Here is a 24,032-nt window from a genome sequence, read left to right as displayed (position 1 = left end):
GTTTATATCTCTGCATAAAAATAAATTTATATACATATATGAGAAAGTCGATATGATAAAATTTTAAAAACCCGTGACTATTTTCAAAATATGTAGTGTGTCTATTAAATAAATTTATTTATATTTTATATTTAAAACATCATTAAATATTTAAACCGCACTCGTTGAAGATTTTATATGCTTATATATGCAAATAAGAAAGTTTTTGTATATCGATATGAAAAACTTTTGAAAACTCGTGACTATTTTCAAAACATCAACATTAATACAGGTGTTTCTATTAATTAAATTTTTATTTTATATAAAAACATCATTCAATGTTTTAAAAAATTAAGTTGTGATCACTTTTGGTTACAAATTTCTATTAATCAAATTTTTATTTTATTGTAACGAATTTTTGTTTACAACTTGTGATTACTTTTCCATCAACAAAAAAAAAACTTGTGATCATTTTTTTTTACCGAAAGGATAATTCTCTACAACTTGTGATTGCTTATTATTTACTTCATAGTTATCCAAAAATTTGTTACAAACAATTATCCGTAATACATTTTTTTTAAAATAAATAAATTAAATTTTGTGAAATGACCTTTATGCACATAAAATTAAGGAGATTATGAGTTTTAGTAAGGACGATTATGAAATTTTGCTATACTTCAATTTTTATATATTGTTAGTTGATGTTAACTAGTATCGTTAAGCAAATATATTAAAAATATCTTAGAACTTGTGTAATCAAACTCTTAAAATGTAAAAATACACTACTCGTTGTAAATCAAACTTTTTTAAATGCAAAACGTTTGATTCAGATGTTAATTACTTGATTGTTCTAAAATAATTACTCATGCTATCTCACAATGAGTGATCCATTCAAAAAAAAAAAATGAAATAAGTTATCATTTTTAAGCTATGTTTGACAAGACCAGATTTTTTAGCTTAGAATAGATAACTTATACTAAAGTTTATAAGTTCATACAACTAAAATAGAATTATTTGGTAACAATTGTATGTCATAACTCACAAGCTTAGGGGGTGTTTGTTTGACGGTTTAAAATCTCATTCCTGGGAATAACCTTTCCTGGTAAATAATAATGGTCATCTTATTCTGGGAATCTTTGAAAAATTGTGTTTGGTAAATAATTGTCGATTCATGGGAATTGTTTGTGATAGTGGGTATATGGGTAGTTATTTCAATTTTATTACTATTTACATGGGAATCTTTTATTCCCAGCCACTTTCTTTGGGAATAAAATCATGTGTAAGTGGAAGTTATTTTTTCCTAGGAATTCTTATTCTCGGGAGTTAGTTTTTTAACTTTGTAACAAACATAAAAATCTATAATTCCAACCTCCACGTTCCCGGGAATAATTTTTTAAACCAGAAACAAATATAATCTATACTAGCTTATATTTTTTAACTCAATTTTACCATTTTGTTATGTTAATTGTAAAAAATACATATTAATTAAAATCATTTCTAATGTCATTTCATATTTATTATTCATTTAATAGTTAATTTTATCAAAGACTACAAGTTCAACACGTTAGTTTATTTGCTATTAATCCATATGTTATCAGACAGTTACCTCATATCAATATTTTTCCTAAACACAACCTTAGTTTCTAATTTATTTTTTATTTGAATATATCCACTTTAATATATGTTAACGAGAACACACCAATAGTTAATAAATTAATTTGGTGAAATTGTTATTTTTTTCTTTATTATTCTTTGTTTTTTTACTATATTATAATTAAGAAGTTTTTACCACCTTTTAACGGTGACTAATCTTCATCGTTTAAGGGGTTCAAATCCTTTAATTATCACTTGTATCAAACTATTTTTGTATCATAATTTCTCTACTACTTTTATTAAACAAGAAAATGTGACGGTTATTACGAGATGGATGAGATATTGTGTAGTAGAGAAAATAAAATGTTAGAATTTTCAAAATAAAATATTGAAAATGAATAGCATTTTGGTCCAGCGTCTCGTTTTTTTTTTTAGGAAGGTCTAGTGTCTCGTTGTTACTTATTACTTTTCAATTCTTTTTTTTTTAACAAATCAAAATAGAATATATTCTTCAAAAGTAGAGTGATTCACCCGCACAAGGCGTGCTAAAAGCCATGAATCACACAAGGTGTACAATAAAAAGCGATGAATTACTTTTCAATAATTAAAAACATGGACCACTTCAGAAGCTCGTTGCGTACACAGTTGGCAGCAATCATGTATAATGATAATATATACTATGAGTTATATCATAGATTTGTTCACAAATATGAAAAAGGAACCCTGATACCATGTGTGTACGCTGATTACTAAATTTATAGATCATTCACCAAGTGCTGAAGTGCATGTAAATCACTTTCATATACAGTACACTGAAACTAATAATAAGGAAGAACATATACTATATAGTTTTATTTTAAGACTATGGCGAAAATATTCTTGATTTGTATGTTTGATGACTGATGTGGACCAAGGCTGAAGAAGAATTGGAAAAATTGGTAGTCCTTTTAGACTTTCCTTTTTTTATCATGGGATGCAAAGCCAAGACTATATATATATATATGGCTAATGCCCTTTTTTTTTTCTTTTCTTTTTTCGCTACAAGACTAAATATGCCCCTTTACAAAAGGTGATTATTGACCATACTTGAAAACTTGTTAATTCATAAATGTGATCCTTCATTCCTTTTTCAATTTTTTACACATAAGGTATCAACTTTGGGCGAGGGGGGTTTAAAGGGAGGTTGTAGATAAGAATTGACAATATGATATGATGGACTCAAAAAGAATATGTAAAAACTACTCCCTATCTATAATGCGTAGAGAAATTACTTGCTTAATTAATGAATATGAACATAAGTATGAGTGAACACTCATAAAAATTGAAGAGCACAAGTGTGGGCACAACTATACTAATAAAATTAGAGGTAGACTTCCTTTTTCACTATATATATATATCATTTATGCTAATTTAAAAACAAAAACAAAAAAGATTTATGCAAATTTGATTTGTTTCCCTAGCAGTGGAGCATGGATACTTCAATACTCATATTTATACTTGTTTATTCATGGGGTTGTTAGCTTATTCCTAACTAAAAACATGAAGGAGTAAGGTAGCAAGCCTACCCTCACTTATCTTCTATTAAACATTTTTGTTTTTAAAAATAATAATGGATGGTGAGTGGGAGTATAATGGCAAACTGTGTGTATTGGAAATCATGGCATAAGAAAACAGACTTAGAGTGCATTGTGCCACCACCATTTTTATAACTGTTTCCCTCCTTTTTTTTTCTCTCCTTTTCAAGATTCCCCATAAACACTTCGCATAAGAATATATATTGGGCAGTTATAATTGAGTAGTATATAGTTAATAGTTTCACTAAAAAATCAATGCATCTTATCAACCAAAAAACAGTAAATGCATATGGGAAAATATTTAATTAATCTGATTTAACAAGCAGAATCTAATAACCGTCAAATTTTATGAAAAATACATTATATTATATATGCGTAATATTCTAGAAGAAAAAAGTCATTTTACGTGACAGAATATTTGGCATATTGAGTGCTGATCAATTTTATCAGTAACCCATCAAATCTCTATGTAACTTCTATCATTTTGGCACGGGGGAATTGCGTTTTCTCATCCACTCAATAATGAATGAACGGTGATCAAAACATTATTTGTAAATAAAGTAATAATAATAATAATAATAACATAAAAATACCGAAATGTCAAACTCTAAGGTTCGGTCAAAATCTTAGATCTAGGGTTTGAATCCTACTACGGTCTTTAAAAAAAGATAAATATAAATTTCTTTGTTGTTAGTGCAAGAGTATTCTTGCACTCTAAAAGAGGGTGAGAAAAGAGATTGGGCAAGTTTTACTGTATCGATTATGAATTGAGTAGTTCATATGACTATTTATAGACTTGATCTATTACTTGAATAACAAGTAATCTAACTAACTCTCAACAAATCATTTAGTTACAACTAACAACAAACTCTAACTACTATATAGTTGAATTATACAACAACATCTATAAGTTCTCATTGAGACTAAGATCTTGTTTACCTTAAACTTTGTTGTCTTGGATTAAGCATAAATTTTCTCCATTAATAAAAAACCAGTGCATCATAATTTAGTACAAACATCATCATCCAAAAACTTCTATTGCATGGTAAAAAATGGGTGAAGTCTAGGCTACATTTGGTGAATTGTAGGTAATTTACTCTTCAAACATCAAAATCAACCACATAAGTAATTAGTTTGTAAATGGTACTCTATAAACTAACTTTCGTTCTATTTGCAACCTTGTTTATGTGACTTATTTTAATTGGTTAACGAGAAATTTACACACTATTCTTCAAATATACTCTAGAAAAAGCTTAAAAGAGGCCGTTGTATTTAGTCAAAAGAAGATGCCATTGGCCATCACAAATCACCCAGCAGTTAATTGGGCCCACTAAGAGGCAACTTTATGATGTTTGATGCAGATGCACCGTATTAGATCTATCGGTACGGAAGAAAAAGAAAAAGAAAAAGAAAAAGAAAAATTAATCCAACACTCGAACTACAAGTTTGATCCTCATTCCTTTCAAAAAAAAAAAAAGTTTGATCCTTATTCTCAAGAGAAAACAAATTAAGAACCCATCCATTCATCCACTTGTGCTACAAGATTCATATTCAATTTGTTCTCACTTGTACGGCTGCCAAATGTTGATGGTTAATGAACTATCCTGACTCAATCCTTCTCTAATTCAATAATCATTAGAATTTCAATTTGATGCAAACCAACATCACAAAACCCATTTATAAGATAAGAGATGTGTACTTTTTCATGTTTTTATCTCTTCACTATGAAATTTTCAAAGCAGTGTCTCTTTTGTGAATTTGAATATCTCTTAAACTTTATCTCGAGTCGTGGGTTAAATCTTATTTATACTTCTATTTTTATTAAATAAATTTTGTTGTAAAAAAAAGGACGTAACTTCTAATCCTAAATGGTCCAACAAATTTTGTGAGAGATTATGATATCCTCATAAAATTCATTGAGTCTAACTCAATCTTAATTATAAAACACAAATATTATAAATAGATACAAGATGGTGTATGACTATTAATAGTCATTTTGGTCCTTGAATTTGTAACGAGTAGGCATAATAGTTCTAGAATGTATCGAAATTTCAAAATAGCCTCTAATTGTACACTTTGTTGATCAAAATAACTTCTTGCGTTAAAATGTTACGTTAATCTTGTCACATCGGTCATTCAATAATGAAATGTTTAATCTTATGTAGTAATATATAGCCTATTGAAATGTGTGAAAACAAACTTAACCCACTAGAGCCGTAAGACAACCATACTAAAGTGTATGAGAGATGTAGCGAGAGAGAATCTAAAAAATGAAACAAGAGTTTTTACATTGTTAATCATGCATATAAAATATTTGACTTTTACCATATCACTTTTGGAGTCACGCATTTGATGATTGTAATGTGATGTAATTTGTAATTTTTTTCAATAATATTAATAGACACCTCAAAATTTTATAACGCTACTCAAGATCTTATTTTCTCTTTATTTCTCTCTTTCTGTCACATAACTAAACTATGACAATTATCACATCACCATCTTGTTTTCTCTTTGCTTCAAGGTGTATACATAGATCCACATGTAGTGTACACAAAACTTTTTTCAATTTTTTTACAACTTTTACTTTTTTTTGGTGCAAGTATACTTACACCATATATATATATACACAATAAATAAGAGCCAACAATGCAGCGAACTGTATAATATACCAAAGCTTTTTTACAACTTTTACTTTTTTTTGGTGCAAGTTTACTTACACCATATATATATATATATACACACAATAAATAAGAGCCAACAATGCAGCGAACTGTATAATATACCAAAGCTCCATACTATTAAAATATTGAATTCAGCCGATATCATTTGTTATGTATTTCGATCGGCTAGCTGTTGTAATTGTTGTAACAATATTACATCGATATATATATATGAAAACTGTCCAGTAGTTTCATCAAACAAGACATTATATATATGTATAGCAACTGCTAGTAAGTATACTAGTAAGTAAGCCTTAACATGACTCTAACGAAGGGGAGTGGGGGTGAAAACAAAAAATAAAAAAATATATGTGAAATGCCAAATATTGTAATGTCAGTGGCGTGGTTTGATCTATATAATACTAATATATAATATTTTTGATTCTTCTTCTCTTGCTGGCTCGACCCTACCTCTAATGGGTTACTGCTGTTGCCACCGTGGCAGAACCAATATTTGCAGGCACAACTAAACCACCACCACTTCCACCACCATTTCTAACACGTGAACAATCATCGTATAGAAACATGTGAACAATCCTAAGACTCTTTGCCAAAACACAATCCTCCCAAGTTTTCTCCTTAAGCACCACCTCCGTAGCATCAAGACGGTGCATGTTCCTCTTCCACATACCATAAAGCCTATGAATCTTCTGAACTTGTCTATTAGCAAGCTTAATATTATTTATTTTAAGAGCATCAATAGCAACTTCTAGAAGCTTCTTCATAGTTCTTTCATCAACTTTTCCTTCTAACTCAGCTCTAAAAAATTGGTCAAATTCAGGTACACCAATGGCTCTTTGTATCCCTCTAGTATAATCATGATTTTCTTTGTTAAATATTTCACGAACTTCGTCAACTTGACCTGCTTCAATCATCCGATCCACACGTGTGGATAAAGATGATTGAAGCACTTGACGTGAAACATCAACCCAAAGAAAACAACATTCATACCTTGTATGAAACTCATGATGATGATTAACCAAAGCTTCAATGTACGAATTTGATCCACCTGCTATAATGGGTAACCCATCTCTGGCGACGATGGAACCAGCAGCCATCGTCGCCTGTTCACAAAACTCCTTGGAAGTGAAATCCGAATTAGGATCAACAGTTCCAAGTAAATGATGGTGGACCCCACGACACTCTTCTTCTGTGACTTTGTTTGTTGTTATGTCAAGTCCTTTGTAAACTTGCATTTTGTCGGAGTTGATAATCTCTGCCGGTGGAAAATGTGTTGCTAAATCTATTGCCAACTTGGATTTCCCGGTTCCGGTGGCACCCATGATCACAAGTACTTTCTCCTTGTTACGATGTTGTTGAAACAATGAATTGTTATCCATTAGTGGAGGTTGGAAACTCACTAGGGGCTTGCAAGCAACAGCACCCGACACTGAAAATATATTCATCATTTTTTTTTCTTCCTCTTGATTTTCTTCTTAATTATCAAATAAATTTGATGAAGAAAGCGTAACCTGCAAAGAAAGTTGACCAGACATTTTTAATTTACTCGTGTTATGAATAACATTAGCAAAACCAGCTCATAAGCATATTAGTTTATTAAATCCAACTACAAATAGAATCTAACAAGGGGGAGAAAAGAATAATGGATCTAAAAAAATAAATGTACTTAATCTATATACCTGTAAGCAAAGCAATGCCTTGTATATGGTATGAAAAAGGAGACACTAATATATACAAAGAGTTTTCATTAAGTGATTGATTATAGAGTATATATAGACAAGACAACCAGCACAAAACATGCATGTCTTGTAATTAACCTGTAATTAACGTTTTATCCATGTTAAAGGAAAAGCAAACTGACAAGAAATAAGATTAATTAATTTTACAAGCAATTTAATTAATTATATACCCTATTAGTACTAGTATTTATATTCTGGGTCGCATAATTCCAGGGAATACCGTACCTTTAATGTTAGGAACTATAAACACGCGGCGAAGTGAAGAATATTTGCTAAGTGGAAAATATTGTTGGCTATGTAGATTAATAGTGAGGATATTAATTAGATGAATGGAGTCCTTGAAGGATATAAAGAGTGTGATGATTTTAGTGTTGAATATATTAATATCTATGAGTTGATTGATTATGAAGTTCGGTAGCACAAAAATTAGTGTTGAGGAAACAAATGTGAGCAAAAGAGAAAGAAAGGAAGCAGATTTGAAAAGAAAAGAAACCCGCTCAAGGAGACGAAGGAATTGTAAGTACTGATGCTTGTGGTAAGACACTTCTAGCATATTGCTGCTATTTATAACGAAGAGGTCATCTCATTTTTTTTTTTTTTTTGGTTACCTTCTCATCAGTCTCATCTCATCTTCTACATGATTAATCAGTGGCGGAGCCGAATTTTCTAGAGCTTGGGCGAAATTTTTATCCCGAATTCATATATGACATAATATATATATATAGAGTCATCAATAGAAATAAAAGAGGTTCATTAATTTTTCAACGAAAGTACAATTTGAAATAAGAGAGAAGAAATATAACCCGACAATGGCGTGCTAAATAAAATTAGGAGGTAAATGCCCTTTCCGCGACCTCTTCTAGTCTTGAACGACCCCGAACCGGTATTTCTTCATCCATATTTGGCACCGGAATACCTTTAGCAACACAAAATTCTTGTACTTCAACAAAACGGTCTTCGCGGTGTGAATTAATCAAAACGTTTCACAAAACGTAATAAAACTATTTATATTATCATATAATGTATAGTAACTTAGATCAATACTTTTTTCCATAATTATAACATGTTTAAAGTAAATAGAATAATAAAAATAGACTACATTTAGTAAAGATAGAATGTTTGACGGATTGAAAAGAAATTAACTAATAAATAACTACTCATAGCATATCTTTAAACAAAGTTCATGATCAATTAACTACATTTAGTTCACATCATAAATTTTTATGAATAAAAAAGAGGCATTAAAGTGCCAAAAATGGTGTAAAAAATAAGAAAAATGGTGAAGAAATAAATAAAAACAAAATTGGCTCAAATTTGGATTAAATGCGGACCCCTTGATGCATCACAGGTGAAGATCTAAATCAAAATCAAAGAGTTAAAAAAACAAGGGTGCACGGTATACGATGGGCAGGCGTGCATGTGAACATTCGGCAAATAGGACAAAAAAGTTGTGGGACCCGCGTGAGTCAATGGAAGAGAAAGAGAGTCCACTCTTTCTTCTTCCTCTAGCCACGTGAATGAACAACACAAAAACCATCAAAGCTTCAAATTTTTTAAAACCTCAAATATTCATCAAATCTCACAAACTAAAATACCATTTTGCTTGGATTTTCACGCCGATCATGAATCTAAGCGTATATTTCACAGATGAATGTTTGTATAGAGAGAAAAGCGAGCCTGGGCAAAAGCGAAGTAAAGCAGGAGCGAAGCATGGAGTCGCGACTAATGGGTTGAGCTTGTTGCAAGTAAAGCGAAGCGAGGCACAGGGCACTAGCCCAGGCCTAGCCGGGGGTGAAACCGCCCCCGGGATTAATTAAACTTGTTTATCTTACATTGTTGACTTAAAAACAACAATTTAACACCACCACAAATTTTATAAGACTCTGTCGTTTTTAATTAGGATATTACTCTTTCGGCCTAATAATTTTTTCTTAGGGTTAAATAAGTCGATGATCCCTTTAAATATATCAATGTTTGATTTTGGTTCCTCTAAAATATTCCTTTGGATTTTGGTCTCTTCAAAATTTTCCATCCATGAAATTAGTCTTTGCTTTTTATTCAACTCATGTATAACCTTCATATTTTTTTAATGGAATTTTTTAGAAATGGGTAGAAAATTATGACAATATTTTTCCAAAAAAAAATAGAATTTTTTAACAAAACATGAATTTAATATGAATTTTTTAGCACCAAAAACATAAAAATTTATATTTAATTTATGTTTTGTTCAAAAATTCTAATTTTTTTTTGGAGTGATTGTCATAATATTCTACCTATTTCTGAAAACTTTCATTAAAAAATATGAAGGTTAGGCATGAGTTTACTAAAAAATAATAACTAATTTTATGGATAAATTTTTTTAAAAGGACCAAAAACCTAAGGAATATTTTAGAGGAACTGAAATAAAATATTGGTACATTTAGGATTGTCATTTACTTATTTAACCTTTTTTCTTATTTCCTGCTCTATTTTTGCCTCACAAATTTGTCAAAGTAGATCATTTCACACAAATTAATGAGAAACTAAAAATTTATTGAAAAAGAGAGACAATTTTATAAGAAATAGTTTACAGTTTTGCAAATCCGCACACCGACTAGCTTCTCTATACATAAGCATGAGAAACAAACGCTTGTTGAAAAAAAACAACGGTTGGAAAAAAAACATTTGTTGAAAAAACTATAATTCACCATATTCACTCCACTACCTCGAAAATACATTTCAAAGAAGAAAAACAATTGTACATTCTATTTCATCATTCTTGAAGTTTTTATGAGAGGCTCGACATCCTCGCTAATAAGCGGGGCCGTCTTAACAAATTTGTTGGCCCCGTTTTAGTTTTTAATGATGGAAAAAAAATATTAAATTTTGGGCCCCAAAAGACTAAATAAGGCACTAAAATAAAAATTATTGATAAAAAGTACTCTAGTGGGAGACGAACCCACTCCCAAACACTCATTCAAAGGCGGGCGCGCCCTTTGAAGCACCGTGAGCTGTTTGAAGTATTTGCGCATTAACGGTATATAAATATTAATTAAGTGCCTTACATATAAAAAATATGTTTTGGGCCCCAAAAAAATCGAGGCCCGGTGTCATAGCCCGGCCTCGACGGGCTATGGGCCGGCCCTGGTAATAAGTGATATTAATCAGAATCTTCTTTCTTTAATTCCTAAATGTGGTGATCAGTTCAAAGTGTGTCTCAATTCAACCTAGCATATTTTCCTCTGCAACATGTTGTACAAATTTTACAACAATGCTTGCTCATTGTTGTAACACTTATAAATAAGGACAGAAGAGAAGGGAAATAAAAAGATACACAAGGGTTTTTATACTAGTTCTCAACAAATAATGTTTATATTCAGTCTTCCCCTTAAAGAGAGATATGTCTCAATATAGTCAAGGACTTAATCTAGTATAATCAAACATGTAAAATGTTATTAACAGTCACTTTGAGGATTTTTTTACCGTTTTCCAACGCCTCGTCAAACTTCTTGTATTATATACCTCAGTAGGCATGTAAGATCTTGATCAAGTTCCCCCAAAATATCAAAAATATTGTCTCGATCTTCTCAATAACAAGAGGCCTCATAAGACATTACAAAGGGAGAAATTTTGTTCCCACGTCCTAAGACATCTTATATGGAAGAAAACACCCAAAAAGACGAAAAAACGGGCGATTACGTGCCAAAAATAACGGTAATGCGCCCCGGGCGCATGGAGCATGGTTTTTATGCCTATGTGCCCTAGCCATACACCCCGGGCATGCAAGGAGCAGGTCGATACGCTTCTTCCACTTTTTAGTGGAAAAAACCCGCTTTTTCATCCTAAACTCAGTTGAAAACTTGCCTATAAATATCAATTCTCTCATTCATTATTTTTCATTTAGGACGAAGCGGTTCAAGAGAAAGGTAGACACTAGAAGTTTTAAGGAAAGAGTCTCTCCCACTCTAAGTCTCTATGGTATATTTTATTTCTTTCCTTTCGTAATTTGTCTTTAGTTACGAGGAGTAACTAAACCCTATTAGGGTAGGGTCTAAGATGTACCTCTATTTTGTTTGTTGGATTATTTAATTTAAGTTATTTATTCATTTATTTTATGAATCCTATTTAATTTTACTATAGCGTAAGACTTTGCTTCTTATGAGCGAATCAACCCCGAGATAACGGTACTTTGGAAGGTGACATACCTAATATTTGTGCAAACCTACCGAATTAGGAAGTAACTAATAACGAGACCACATAATTAGGGAAACGAGTAACTCAAAGATTTAAATCAGCATAGTAACTTTATTCTTCTTACAAATCTTTTGGGCCTCGGTAAGGTAGACGAGATTGAGCCGTCCGTTTGTAGAACTATCGAGAGGGAGAATATGTTAATGTCCTTCTAAGATTCAATAGACAAGGGAACCTTTAGGACGTAGAGAAATTAGGAACCCTAATATCCGTCATTGTTTCAAATACACGAGAGAGTAAGAACCCACACGTACCTCTACGCATGAAAGTGTATAAACTCGGACCTCTCGAGAAAGTAAGGCCCCATACATACAAACTTGTGTGATCATTAGGTTCAACTCGACAACCGGTAGGATCATAAAACTCCACAAACTCATCACTTAGATAGAAGACGTAAAACCAAATGTCTTAAAGATTTGAGTGAAGATGTGATGTATAAATCTCTTAATGATCCCGAATGTTTAGTCTATTGTCAATCCCGACGCTCCCGACACTCCCCTACATTATGCAATGTCTAACAATGTTTTGGGCATGCCTTCGTAATTGAAAATTAAACATGGTGTATCTGCATGATATGTCTATTGGCAAGTTGCATAATCTTTTTCTCCAATGCTACTTAATGGAGCACTCAAGGACAGAGTTTAAATCCCAATTAATTGCATGTTCTATAGTAACTATATATTATATTATTAATATATTAAAACAAAGCGACAAACACTAAATATTGACTATCTTTTCTTATTACACTTGTCAGCAATTGATCTCCATTACTTGCAATAAATAATTCAGAAAAATCAACATCATAGTAAAAGCACGAGTCTAATGCACTCAAGTAAATTGGTCACAATAATCATTAGGAGGAGAATAATTTACATTATCTAGGGGTACCAACTTGTTATTGTTATAAACTCTAGGGAAAATTATATGTTATTCATTAACTTTCATATTTGTTTTAGTAAAAAATTATATATGTTATTTGAGTTTTACTCGATTATTTAGAAAATATTTAGAAGTGTTGATTTTAAGGGTAAAATATGCTTCATTTACTAAACACCCTTATTAGTATGAGAAATGCTAATAAGTGTCTTAAGTGTAATGTTAGCAAGTGCCTTAAGTTTAAAAGAGAAACTTTATCTTGGAAATGGTGCATTAAATACCTCTAAACTTTAGAAATTGACTTCTTTTTTTTATCTTGAATTTATCACTTATTTTCATTTTTAGCTTTTTAACAAGTGCGCACTTGATTAGTTACTCCCTCCGTCCCTATATGTAACCACCCATTTGATTTTATATTTGTCCCTAAATGTAAACTCCTTTTCAAATTAATAGATGCATTTATTATTTTTTTCCTAAACATGCCTCTAATTAATACTACTAACTTGTCTTGAAATATGTAAAATCAAATTTAATACACATATAAACAAAGGACAATTTGGTAATATTAACACACAAAATAGACACATTAATTACACTAACAACTTTTCTTAAGAAATGTGAAAAAGGCAAAGGGGGTTTACATATAGGGACGGAGGGAGTAGACGATTGAAGTGCAATTAATAATACTCCCTCCGTCCCTTAATGTAACCACCCATTTGATTTTATTTTTGTCCCTAAATGTAACCCCCTTTTCAAATTACTAGATGCATTTATTACTTTTTTCCTAAACATACCCCTAATTAATACTACTAACTTATCTTGAAATATGAAAAGTCAAATTTAATACACATACAAACAAAGGACAATTTGGTAATATTAATACACAAAACAGACACATTAATTACACTGACAACTTTTCTTAAGAAATGTGAAAAATGCAAAGGGGGGTTACATTAAGGGACGGAGGGAGTAGTACGTTAATGGAAAATAATAATAAAGTTGTATTGGTAAGATAAATAATTTGAGACAAAAAATGATAAAGAGGATACATATTCTGAGACAGAGTGAGTAAGAAGGTGCGACACAAGTAATAGATGATAAAGAGTATACATATGTTCTAAGATATGGAGGGAGTAAGAAGGTGTGACACAAGTATTAGATCTCTTAATTAATTGCTCCATGATTTGTTTCATGGCTGATGCGTAGAAAATTGGAAGAAAACCAACATTTTAAATGAATCTTAGTTACTTTAAGATATCTTAATTACATTTTAAATGAATCTTAGACACTTGTTTTTGACAACCTAAAAATATTTTAGAATTTATGTAATTAAAAATGTAAAAGAAAATATTTTCAATACAAATATTACCTTTTTTTTTTAATTTCATAACGAGGATATTTATTAGCATGATCCAATTAATTTCAATAACATTGAGATACTTTAATTATGAAAAAAGAGCTGTTTGTTTTTTCTTATGACCGATATCAATCTGTTAGTGCTGGTGGGGTTTAATTTGTGTGAACCAAAAGTTGTTTTTTTTCTGCATTTCAAATTCAAAATGCTAGTCGCACTAAATATAGTGAAAAGAGATAAATAGCACAGTCTAAATTTGAACATCTTTGACCAAAGAACATTCATCAAATCAAATAATAAAATCAATGCCCCAAACTAATCATTAATGTGGGAAGCGTGAAATATAAAGATCAAATTAGAAATGTCTTTCGACGTGCTTATTTGCAATGATTAATCATGTAAATAGCGTTTGCGATATCTAGTTTTTTCACCAATTCACATCTACATCCACCAAATCCAAAAGCATTAATATACTTATATTCCAAACTTTTGTATATTACTATATAGGGTCTTAGGATCACTATATATAAAGTAACAACATTGTTGAAAGGAAAATTAGGCAATCATCGGCAATTTATTATAAAGTCAATAATGGGATTTTCATCAATCTAGTTAAAAATATATTTCAAGACATATATGATAACCACCAAGTATAAACCCGTGCATAGACCCATTATGATGATATATAATAATGAACGACTTTTAAGAGGGCACAAACACATTATTATATAATTGATGGGTACGTTGTTTCTTGATATTTTGAGTTTTGATTCCTAACGACCCCACAATTTTTCAGTGCATTCGTCCTAGCTAGAGTTCCATTTGTTCTGTTTATAATTTTATATTGTAATCACAGTCATATATACTATGCTTACTTCAATGGAGTTGTAGAAACTTGGTTTTAACCTTAAAGGGAATAGAACATTAAACAAGCGGTATAGTATTTGTGATGATGAGACCATTTTCGGATGTCAATATGAGCAGATTCCTGAGCTGCTATGCCTTGTTGTCTGGTTCTTCTTTTCTGCATTAATTAAGGTACATTTTGTATAAAATAAAAATTGATACAGAAGAAATCATTATTAATTATGTGATATACTAATAATCATTTTATCACCAATGTGATTTGAACTACGTGCTTTAAGTTACCAAGTCAAACTACTGTCACTGAATTAACACCTTATGGATGGATAATTAGTTGATGTACATATGCACTCATATTATATACTACTGTCACTGAATTAACACCTTATGGATGGAGTATAAAAAAACTATATATAACTAATATTGGTATTGGTAAAAAATAAAAAACTAATATTAGCACTGCATAATTTAGCTAATCATTCCAATGTGTTGGATTTCTTGGTCAACGCCTTGGTCATGTGCAAAGTGCAAACTAAGCAATTAGGTCATAATATAATATATATAAATATTTTTGTAAAATAATATATAAATATGTTAGAATCGTTGAGTGGCTTATAAGTATAATGCAAATGAAGCTTGCCAAAGTGACGCAGGATTTTATATCAGCCACAAATTTTACTCCTAAAGAATTAAGAATATCATCATTAGAAATGTACAATTGATTTGACAAAAAGAAAAAAAGAGAAACGTGCAATTGATTATTTATGATTAATTAACTCTTGAGATAAAGTGAATTTCTTTAAAACGGCAAATGTTAATATTATTTTATAAAGAACGCTAATGAGTGTTTTGAGGTAATGGTTAAAGTACTGGAAGTAGTAAGTTTAAATTAAAAAATTGTGTATTTATTATATTGATAAAAGTAACAATTTGTATTTTTAAGATAAAATTTCCTTTAATGCAATCTTTATACAATGTCCTTAGAGAAATTGTTAACAAGACTCTTTTTTTATTTATTTATATTGTTTTGAAATTTGGTATTGGCTCAAGAACCCACCAATCTTGAGAGGAGAACACTCTTGCTTAGATCCAATGTTTTAAAACCCGGACCGGTAGTCGATCCGGTCAAGACAACAGGTCCTTTGGGTCGGTGGTCAGACCAATGGTTCACCTGGTCGGACCGCATGACAATTGACCCAATCTTTATAAAAAAAATCATGACATAAATTTTATAATATAAAAGTTAATAAAACTTCTTCTATGAAAAAATTAATAAAAATTCACACATTTAAATGATTACCGAATATATATCAAAATCATATTCACATTAACAATATAGACTAAATGGAAAATATATTTTTATAATTATCAAATAAATATGTGAGATATTACTTTTTTAGGAACAAGAGAGATTTATTTTTTTAACAAACATGAGAGATATTTATATCATATATTAATAAACATGTATGTGTGTGTGTGTATATATATATACTCGTAAGAAATAAACGTTTCATTAAATATATATAGTTCATGTATACATATATACTCGTGAGAAATAAACGTTTCGATTAAATATAAATAGTTCGTATAGAAATTTAACAAGCAAGTTCATACTTGTCAAGTGGTAAGTGTTAAAAATATTGTGCTTGCATGTACCCGGTTCAGCTCCCAATTGCCCTGTTTGATAATTTTTTATAAAATAATCATTTAGAATCCGGTACGGTTCGCGGGTAGGTCATAACGGTTCACCGGTTCGCCCACTCGACCCGCATGGGTCACACCGGGTTCCCTGGGTTGCTTGCATATACGGTCCGATTAGCCGACCAACCCGGCCACCCCTCCGGTTCCTCGGTTCGACCGGTCGGACCGGCCGGGTCGGTCCGGATTTTAAAACATTGCTTAGATCTCAATACTAAAAATGGGGATTGGACTCTCGACTTCGTTGTCACTTCACTCCTTGATTTTCCACTCTAACCATGAGCCAATTTTTATGTCAAATACATCAACTTTCTTGTAGTATTATTGCTCTATTTTTTTCAATGTATGATCTCTTTAAATTGAAATACAAGTAAAATAACTAAATACACACTAATTAACAGTATTAATTAAATTTTGAGTCAAAAAAATAGAGGATTACTTAAAAATATATTTTTATATAATATAAAAAATATATAAAATTATCATTTCTCTTCATTTAAAATTTTATGTAGACATATTTATGAACATATTATTTCCTCCGTTCCTTTTTAATTAGTGTCGTTTGAGTACACTTTTTCTTTCTATTTAGCGGTTGTTATGATATTTTAAAGGTGTAATTTGTCAATTATACCCTTTCTTTATTACTCGTATGCAAAAAAAAAATGTTTTGGTGGATTGAAATGTGTATAATAGGAAGAGAAAACTCAAAAAATTCACTTCATTTATTAGTGAGTACTATTCTATAATGAAACTTAAAAGAACGAAGAGGGTAATTAAAAAGCATGTTAGTAATATCCTAATGTGTTTATTTTTCTATATGAATATTCCTAAAATATTTTTTTTTATATATGAATGTGTTTAACTTTGACATTTTACCTTCTTAGTAATATTATCTAGGAGTATATTTCGTTTCTATAAAAATTAGGCTTGTGTTAGGGAAAAGCTTTTCTCTCAAAACCTTATAATTTGAAAGAGATGTAGCTTTAAATAAATTGATATGGGACCTAACATGTTTCTTCTTGACCAAATAGTTGAATTCAAGGTAAGCTCACGAGGACAAGTTGAATTTAAGTGATTATTAAACTATAGTCGATAACAAATTATTATTATTTAGAAAAACATTAATTTGAACCATGAATAAATAAATCATTCATCATAATTTACTTAACCAGACAATTTTGATACGAGTACTAAGGCCAAAAAAAAAAAAATTGAATCATGATTCATATCAACAAGCTTGCTCGCAATGTTCACTACCCGGCCTCAAGTTTTAGATAAAATATAATATATGTGGGATGTATTGTTATTTTTGTTACACTCCAACTTGATTATTGAATTGCACTTGGATGGGGAATAAATTATGAGCATGAGAGAGCTGACTTCCATTTCCCTCCAACTTCCATATCGTGCATAGGAATTAGGGAGATTATATTATTTTGAATTTGCATAACATTGGTTTGGTACGTTAGGCTTTCACTATACTTATCACGGGCACATATATACTGGATATTGTTTTCATTAGCTTGAGATGTAATAAAGCAAATTGTAAGTCACAATCATGTAAACAAAAAAGCTCCAAACTCAACTGTATATAGATATACATTACATATAACAAAATTAAAAATGTGCTTAGCGGCATCCATTTCTTCTTGGCCTGCACACAAGCGTGGCTTTGTGAATTTGAGACATGTTGGGTTTGTTTCCCACATTCACTATGTCATCTAACTATAAGGTCACAAACATTGTTTATTTCAATTTCAACTAAACAAAAATTTTTCCCCGTTATGAGGAGACATAATAGTTTCTTGTTTAGGTCTTTGGGTGCAGTTTCTGATTCTACTACTCTCCTAGCTAGCTCTAAAGCCGGCATTAGTTTATGATCAAAAATCAATGTGGATTAAGACATTTCTAGTTTTTGAGCAATGAAAATAGAATGACCTCCTAGCTACATTAAGTCAATGTCTTTGGATATCGTGAGCAACATATATTGGAAGGAGTATCTAGTTTATCCATATTGGTTTGGTTAGTGTCTCAATGTCCACTTCAGAAGGAAATCTCAGTTCTCAAGTCATGTTATATTTTTTAAAACATAAGAGACACATTTTTTAGAGTATGTTAATGTTTAGTTAACTTATTAGCCGTCTGGCCAAATTATAAAAATGATGTCTCAAATCAAAAGGATTAAATTGTTTGTTAAAGGAAGTGTACATTTATTCTAGATTTTTAAGTGGTGTCTATTTTTCTATACTAGTTTCTAAACAAAGTAACGGATTCTTTAGACAGACAGTACTCAAACATGCACAGTGGTAATATCATCCAGTATTCTATATATTATAGTAGGAGTAAATAGTCAAAAACCTCTAAAAATTGTAAATTCTTGCAAATACCCCCACCCTCAAATTAGAGAAAAAACAAAATTCTCGTCAAAATTGTTAAACGTCTATCAATTTGCTCCTTTAATCAACATGACGTGACAAATGTCTGTCTATGTAGCACTGCTACGTGGTCCGAAACGTTATTATGCCACATCATATGAGTATAATTTTTTCAAATGAAAAAATATATGGACTTTTTTTAACTATAACATTCACACAAACCCTCACACTTTATAACCATATGAGTAAATACACACGCCCCTCAAATTTTCTTCTCATGTACGAAATGTCCCATGAAGCTGACAATAATTCAAGCATAGTGATCCATAAATCATTAAACTTTAAATAGTCAATGCAACTTCGGTATGACAGGTAATAACTCATATCCGCAACAAGATAATTAGAGCAATAATGCTTAAATAAATATGAACACATAATTGAGTACAATCAGCGACGAATCCAAAAAAATTACTTGTGGGAGCAAAGTTTTATATAATAAATATTCATACAATTTTTTGAGCAATGCGTAAGTGATAAAATAATAACATCATTATTATTGAAAATAAATACTTGAGATTATAAACACTACATTGTTATATTTAGAAAAATAAAAGATTCCTTAACTTCTACAAATTAAAAGTGTTCTTTATGTGTCTTTATATTTAAAAAAGTATCGTAGAATTTTGCTCATTTTCAACACTATAAAAAACTCTCTCTCTCTCGTCTCTCTCTCTCTCTCTCTCTCTCTCTATATATATATATATATATATATATATATATATGTGTGTGTGTGTGTGTGTGTGTAAAAATCATTCAAAATTTCATTTCAAATGTATTTGCACATTTGATTCTATAAAATTCATGAGAAAAACTCTTCTTATGGCATAAATTTTCAATTCATGGAGGCAATATATTATTTTAAAAGGGGGAAATAATTATAATATCAGATATTTCCGACACATATAATATAAACATTAGTGGGGGCAATTGCCCCCAATACCGTATGAGTGGATCCATGTCTCGAGTACAATTTCTTCCGATATTGAAAAGAAAAATGAAATTTGTATAACTATTTTGTGATAACTTTTTGATAACTCTCTCTCATACTAACATTATGTTCTCATTCTCTTTTTTTTCTCCATCTCTATTGTTTTTCACCAATAAGACGATAGTAAAAGAAGATTGTCACAAATATCATTATATCACTACTCTATCGACTAGTCTAAACCATCACCAAAATACAGCCATCCAAAAAATATGAGACATGCGCAAAGAATCCGATTAGATTGACATTATGATAAGTTGACTATTGTGTTTATTTTAGGCTTTGTTTGAGAGTTTGGGGGGAGGGGTGGGAAATATATTGGAAAATGAAGAAATCTTTAGCATTTTTTAAAATAGTGTTTTTTAGAGAATAATAAATTAATGTTTATGATTGATATATTTTTTATTTTAAGAATATTATAGCAACATAAATTGAATTTGAAGAATTCATATAAACCTTTCAAAATCTTTCTCCAATACAATTTTTTAGCTCCCTCAAATGAAAGAGATTTTATATTATGAAAAAAAATGAACCAACCAAAACCCTCTCTTACCAACATCCTATATTTGTTGCACTTACTCTTTTCTTTTTTTCCTTCCAAAACTCTACACTTCCATCTCCTTCAAACTCAACGACGAAGGCTTAGAGTTTGAAGAAATAATTTAGTTAGAAGAAGAATATGTTTGCTATTGTATGCAACATATAATTAATACTATCACATTATTCACATTTAGATATGTCTTAGAATGTCTCGGGAAGCTTAGTTCAGTTGGTAATGACATTGCATTATATATGTATGAGACGAAATTCAAACCTCGGACACCCCACTTATTCCTCTTAAGAAATGAATTTCTAACCACTAGATTACTTAACCAAAAACAAATGATATATCTTAGAATTTGTGTTGGGTGTAACTCAACCTCATAAAATCGGTTTGATATATGATCGTGGTTTAGATATAGTTTTATTATTGAGTATCATGTTACTTTTTTTTTACTAACATATTACTTTGACACTTACTTTTTTGCTGGAAGTTTTCCAGAACTTTTTAAAACAACACTTGAAAATTTATCTACCTTCTTAAATTTGACTTTAAAATTATTAAAAACGAGTTATACATTTTTACAATGAATAAAAATGGGTTCAAGTTTTAAATTGTAGAAATAAAAATTGAACTGCATTTGTTGGAACAACACCGTTCCTCATTGATTCTTTACATCTGCAACGTATTTAGTCTTACCACTTCTTGGATTACGGATGTTTAAGTTCTTTCCCAGTTATAAAAGATGTGTTACAAAAGATAAAATTTGAAAGATCAGAGCGTTCACATGTATTACAAATGTTAATTTTCTTAAATATGCGAGAGAGAAAAATGAGTTACATATGAATATTTAAAAGAATCAGGGGGTGCAAAAAGTAATCCTGTTTAAAATTGATTTTGGACTTTAAGACCTCGTCTTCCAGGGCGTTAATCTATCCATAAGACCATTACTACTGCTTTTTTCACCCTACCAATTTCTCACGCGCCTTATTTATTTTTTTTCGAAAATATCCACGGGATTTTCTGATTCTATATCCGAATTGAGTTTTTCCCTTGTGTTGCGGTGGAAAAATTAATTTTTCACCAATTAAGATTATATAATATGAATTGTATCAGCACAAATTTGAGTTTGTTTGTAGCATGGATAACCGGTTTAAGGACCATATTAATATTCGTAACTCTCATTCTTGTTTTAGGTCATTGTTAGTTGTTCTAAGTTGAAACCCGGTTTTAAGACAATTTGACCAGATTGCTCCGAAACTTTCCTTAAAAATAAAAAATTAAGAGTCTCTTAGAAGGGACTTCTAACAAGATTCCGCCCCTCAAAATTCAAAATTCAATCATTTAGACCAATTTTTCATTTTTCATATTCTCGGAAAAATCTGAAAAAATTTGCATTTTTTATTTGAATTCTATAATTTTTTTGTGGTATTTTATTTGACATGTTTTTATCATTTTTTTACTTTGTTTTTTTGTTGTTTTTCAAAGCAAAGTTTGCGATTCTTGACGTGGAAGATATTTTGATTGCTGCTTATATTTAAGCATATTTTAGATTATATAAGTCGAACATATTTAAACTTGTGTTCGGATTATATAATCCGAAATCTCATGAACATTGCGAGAAAGAGGCCTACATCTCAAAAATTGCGAGAGAAAAAAATGTGCCGCAATTTTTTTTTGCCTAAGCTTTATAAGAATCCTGGCTCCGATTCTTGTCCAAGACTATAATAGAACCCAAGTTCCTTTAAAGACCAGGCCTTGCCGGTATTCTTGTGTATTTATTCTTTACAAATTCTTCAGATTATATAAATGATTTTACAAATATTGAAATAAAACGTCGAGGATCAAAACAAAAGATTCGTATTTTATCGAATTAAACAAAAAAAATTATTTTTATGAAAGCTAAAATCAAAGAGATGAATATTTGCACGAAATATTTACATGTTCATTATTACAACCGATAGATAATCAAAATACTTTTTTTTAACACTTTCTAGCACTTTATTTATTTATTTTTTTGGTCAATTAGTCAGATGGTTGGAGTTTAAACGGGAAGAAATGGGGTGTAAGAAATTCAAATTTAACTTATGTATATATATATTATAAATTATACCTACCAATTGAGCTAAATAAACTATCACTTATTTTGTATTAAATGAAATTCAATTATGTCTTATCGCTTTATATGAGAATATATATTATATACAAAGAAAATAGACCATTTTAGGAGGATTTTGGGTTTACTTTTTCATTATTCTAATTATATCCGTAAACAATTTTCTTATAATAATGCTATATCTTTGGTGTTATTAGAAAATATAAGAATTTTTATTATATTTGTTATATTATTGTTGTCATTGAAAAAGAGAAATATGAGTTTTTTACAAAAAATAAAGATAAACACGATTTGTTGAGTTTGTTACATTTAAAAGTCACAAATATCTATATTTATACTACTAATTTTAATATATATATATATATATATATATGTATATATATGTATATATATATGTGTGTGTGTGTGTGTAATATATATATTTATGTAATATCACTTGTAATTTACATACACATTTCTATTAAATATCATTGATAATTTACACAATTTTAATATATATATATATATATATATATATATATATATATGTATATATATATATGTGTGTGTGTGTGTAATATATATATTTATGTAATATCACTTGTAATTTACATACACATTTCTATTAAATATCATTGATAATTTACACACGTTAGCGCAATAAAAATAACGAATGACGAGCAAGTGAGTGCCCGTTTTTCGCTAGCTATCATTTATAGGGTTAATTAAATTTTTAGTCCCTATAAATATAATAAATTTCGTTTTTAATCCTCATAAAAAAAAGTGATAGATTTTGGTCCCTATAAAAATATATTAGGATGTAGTTTTATCCCTTGTTAAATTAAAATTTGTTTATCATGCTTAAACTTCTAAATTTTTGAAAGGTTGTTTACAGACATGTTTATAACATCTTAAGACACTCTTTTATAAAATATTTTAGTTTTTTAACATGTAATGAATTAAATATGAATTTTTCTAAATGCCAAATTTTCAAGATTATATTAATGAAAATTTGGACCTAATAAAATTTCGAGCTACTTTTTTGCGGAGAAACTTTGTATAATGTTCTAAATAAGTATATAAAAATACGTTAAAAATTTAAAAGTTTAAGCACAATTAAGAAAATTTGAACTTTACAAGGATTAAAAGTATGTGTTGGTCCCTATTAAATTAAAATTAATTTAATTATACTTAAAATTTTATATTTTTAAATGATTTTTAACAAACATGTTAAGAACATTATAACAATGTCTTTTATAAAAAAAATTAGAATTTTAACATGTATTGAATTAAATATAATTTTTTTAATCGCCAAAAATTCAAGATAAAACTAACGAAAATTTGGACCTAAAAATAAATTTTTGATCTAACTTATTGCGGAGGAACGT

At 29.8% G+C, this 24,032-nt stretch overlaps 1 pseudogene across 2 annotated transcripts; it reads right to left on the bottom strand.

The window, feature by feature from the left end:
- Nucleotides 1–6,055: 6,055 nt before the first annotated feature.
- LOC146902428 (adenylate isopentenyltransferase 5, chloroplastic pseudogene) lies at nucleotides 6,056–8,103 on the bottom strand (annotated as a pseudogene). 2 transcript variants are annotated; one of them, XR_015022478.1, is made up of 2 exons: nucleotides 7,792–8,103; nucleotides 6,056–7,338 (listed from the first exon to the last, which is right to left on the bottom strand). The product of XR_015022478.1 is annotated as an adenylate isopentenyltransferase 5, chloroplastic pseudogene, transcript variant X1 (transcript). The 2 variants fall into 2 exon arrangements; XR_015022479.1 differs by lacking the exon at nucleotides 7,792–8,103 and adding an exon at nucleotides 7,507–7,644.
- Nucleotides 8,104–24,032: the final 15,929 nt, after the last annotated feature.

The sequence above is a fragment of the Medicago sativa genome, chromosome 8 (genome assembly GCF_051527215.1).
Source record: "Medicago sativa cultivar Bolivia chromosome 8, Bolivia_mono, whole genome shotgun sequence".
Taxonomy (NCBI): Eukaryota; Viridiplantae; Streptophyta; class Magnoliopsida; order Fabales; family Fabaceae; genus Medicago; species Medicago sativa.
This window is presented reverse-complemented; position numbering and strand designations above follow the sequence as displayed.